Genomic DNA, 4,110 nt, shown 5'->3' on the forward strand with positions numbered 1-4,110 from the left:
TATTTAAGCGTCTAATTCTGCAACATTTTTATTAATAAATTAGAAACTGTGAGGATTCGAACCAGCGCTGGTAAGTACGTGGATACAGCAGCTTACCGACTGAGCTATCCAGCCACCCCAAATTTAATACAACGGATGCTGTATTTAAGCGTCTAATACCACAAGATTTTTATTAATAAACGTAATCACAGGTCTGAGGATTCGATCCAGGGTCTTTAAATTTTCAGTCTCGCCCTTCACCCACCATGCCACCGGGTCTCTGTACTGTAAATATACAGAAACTTCAGAAATGCATATAAACTAGCTATTTCCACCCTTCTGTTTGCACATATTTATTATCGTCCGATTTAAGGCGGAGCGGTAATGTTTTTGTCTTTCCGTGTGTGTGTGTGTGTGTGTGTGTGTGTGTGTGTGTGTGTGTGTGTGTGTGTGTGTGTGTTACCATTATATCTCATGAATGGCCTGAGCTATCAACATGAAATATTCAGGGTATCAAGATATGGCCAAAATCTTGGCCGAGATCGAAAATGGGCACTTGGGGTCAACGTCAGGGTCACGAAAATGGTTGTTAAAGTCAAGTAGTTTTTATCGGCCGCCTTTAGTACCATTATATCTCATGAACGGCTTGAGCTGTTAACGTGAAACCTTCAGGTTATCAAGATATGGCCAAAATCTTTGACGTGGCCAACAACATACTCTGGCGGGCGATTAGCATTCGGCTACCGAATGCTTTTCCTTCACTGTGATATAATCGGTTCAAAATTAATAAAATGCCATTGTCTGTTTGAGGCAGGGTTTACAAAATGTACTGGACAATAATGCGATGGTTGTTTTCACTGGCAAAGTGATGTGCTCATTAATGGAAAAACTTGAAATATTGACAGAATTTTCAGAACCTGCGTCCACTAAAAGCAATGAAAGGCAACTGTTGTCAGAGTCTGGAGGGGACAGGTTTACTGACGGCTTTATGATAAGAAAATAAACTCGAACCCTTACCTTGATCAGTTTGCCAAGTCATCCATGTCGTCCTGCCATGGGGGCGGGAAAAAGGGAGGGTGGAAATGCCTCAGTGTGTAAATTATGACAGACAGTAGTTGTGAGAATATCCAGGTAGGTAAAGCAGTTGTGGTGGCATTTATGAAACTATAATGAGGAGCCTGACCGCCGTACCTTTAGTTAACCACTTCATTGCAACGAAGGAATTATATTCTTGCTTTCTTCAAACGCTTGTAAGCAATTTCGGGGAAACTTTTCATGCTGTCGAGATGAGATGTGTCCTTTATGACCACTTAACCATGAGGCGTTCTCCTTGAGGTGAATAAACTTGGCTTGACATAGTAAGATGTAACTAAGAACACATGTCTTCCTGTCAAGTCATTCGGTCTCGGAACGCCTGTAAGGTAGAGACTATTACGTCCACTGCCAATTTTATAATGGGAGTCATTCCTGTTACGTGAATTTCTATTCATGGAAGTAAACACTGTTCTGGGATAATATCGTTTCAATATCTCACTGGCCATGCAAAAAGCCCGATGTAAATATATAGAAATTTCAAAACAGTCTTTATATAACTAAATTTCAGCGTCCTTCCCTTTAAACATATCTAGTAATGTCAGGGATATTCAGCCATGAAAATATCAGTGTCTGTGGGCGGTAATGTCCACTGAAGTGATGAGAGTAAACCGATACTTGTTAAGAGATATTCTGTCTCGTAGTGATATGTGCTTGTGAATGGAAAAACCAAGTGGTGAAAGATTTTTAGAACCTTGGAGCAGTGAAAGAAATGAGAGGTAAATATAACAATAAAAATGGAGAGAACACACCAGCTTCCTGTATGCGACCAAAAAAATAAATAGATATATAAATGATAATAATAATAATGCCTACGGACCCAGACCTTGAGGTGCATGGTGGGTGGTGTCTCCCGTCCCGCCGTGTGCGGGAGGGACGCCACGCCTGTTGGCATTCCTTCTATCTTCACTCATTTACATTGTACAATATGTAATGTACAATATGTACATTACATATTGTAGAATACATCATCATCCAAAATTTTCAGTTTATGGAATTTTCTCGACATGCTGTACGGCATATCCTTAAACATAAAATACCTAAATGGGTGCAGTAATGGGGTCGGTGAGGTATATTTCAAAGTTAGGGGAGCGAAAATGGGTGTGTTTAGCAGACAGGTTTGGTGGAACTGGCCAAGATGGTGGTGGATGGTGTGGCAGAGTGGGAGGAGTACACCCTGTGAAGATCAGTGATGTATGACGGGCGGCGTTGGCAGTTAGGTATAAGCCACAGATCTGTATTATACGTATGTGCGGGAGTGAGGTTAAAGAAAGTGTGGTGGAGGAGTGGAGACGAGTGGTCGGGACGGGCTGTGATGATTGTGTAAGGTGGGGCAAGGCGTAGTAAATCACTCTGTGAAAATGAGCGTTGTAGATTGTCCAGTATGGGCATGATGGTGTTATTTCAGTTTTCCCGCAAACATAGCCAGAACAATAACAATAATAATAAAAACAAGAGGGTAAGCACACTGCCACTGCTATTTCATACCTGGTGCCTCAAGTCGTTGCACAGCTTTCGTTACAGAGAGGGGTGGGGAGGTGATGGAGGGGGTGAAGGGTCGTGGTACAAAAGGAGATACACAGGCTGAAAATCAGGGAGCGCAGGTAAAAAGACAGGAAGAAAGTCAAGCAGGCAGGTAAACAGGCAAATATAAAAGTAGGGAGGCAGAGAAAAAGCAGCGAGATGGAAAAGAAAAGGACTGGCAAGCAGGCAGGTAAGTAGGAAGGTAGGCAGAAAGGCAGGTAAGCAAAAAAGAAATGAGAGAGAGAATTGCAAATGGAAGAAAGATTCCGGCAGGCATGTAGGAAGACAGATAGGGTGAGGCGGGTGGTATGGGCGGCAGAGACAAGCAAGAAAATATACTGACTAGAACTCTGGTGCAAGGCAGGAAGGGAGGCAGGGCAGGCAGAGATCTGGGTCACGGCGAGGCAGAGAGGAGGCACGATTGACTGAAGCAAAGAGGAGGCAAGTAAGGCAAAGATATGGGGCTTCATTCACAGGATCTCAGTAACTTGACCATATCCTCCTTTTAATTCAGATTAATTTTAAACTTTGGCCTGGTAGACAGTCCGGATGATAAGGAACTACACCCACATTTGCCATTAACAGTGTTGACAAACTATCTGTATTTATACTAGTCTTTTGACGAGAGAGCACTCACAACTGTTCAAGCCACATTTTATAAATTTCCCACTTCCTAAACCACCCTCTTATACACCTCTAAGCCACCTTCTTATATCCTTCTAAGCCACCTTCATACATCCTTCCAGGCCACCCTACTACATTCTTCTAAGCAACCCTCTTACATCCCTCTAAGCCACCCTCTTTCACTCCCATAAGCCACCATCTTACACCCTAATAAGCCACCTTGTCACGCCCCCTTAAGCCACTTTCTTATACCCTCATAACCCACTCCCTTACACCCCTGCAGCACACTCCCTTACATCCCTCTAAGCCACCTTCTACAAAAGGTTTTCCTTAGCAGGAACACAGCCTCTTTTAACAATATATTGAAAACTCTACTGAGGCGGTGCACAGCTAGTCCACTATTATTTCATTACACACACACACACACACACACACACACACACACACACACACACACACACACTGTGTTCGTCCATAACACCAGTGACACCGCAGTAAATTTTCCAATGCAGTTACTGTGTCGTGGCAGTTTATTGCTGCAGTAACTATGGCCTCGTCGGAGGGGAGAACCGGCATCGTTGACTCACTGATTACCAGTATTGTAGTTAAGACCAGAGCCAACCGGGATATATGGGGTTGACAGTGATTAAATAAAGACAGTATTATTGAATCAGGGACCAAATTTATAAGCTTTCGTAAGTTTAATTTGTGTTTGGAACTGCTTGTATATACGTTTGCCTTTACATATACAGTAGCCAAAAACTTCACTACCAAATATTAACGTACATATTTGAGCAATATTATGAAAAAAGACGATCTATGATACAAGTTTATTTCTACGAAGACATGCTAATTCATTGATTTGGTACACTCCACAGGGAGTCGTCTGAT

This window comes from Coenobita brevimanus, chromosome 109, assembly GCF_032717465.1.
Source record: "Coenobita brevimanus isolate Jiangsu-jjx chromosome 109, ASM3271746v2, whole genome shotgun sequence".
In the NCBI taxonomy this organism is placed as follows: domain Eukaryota; kingdom Metazoa; phylum Arthropoda; class Malacostraca; order Decapoda; family Coenobitidae; genus Coenobita; species Coenobita brevimanus.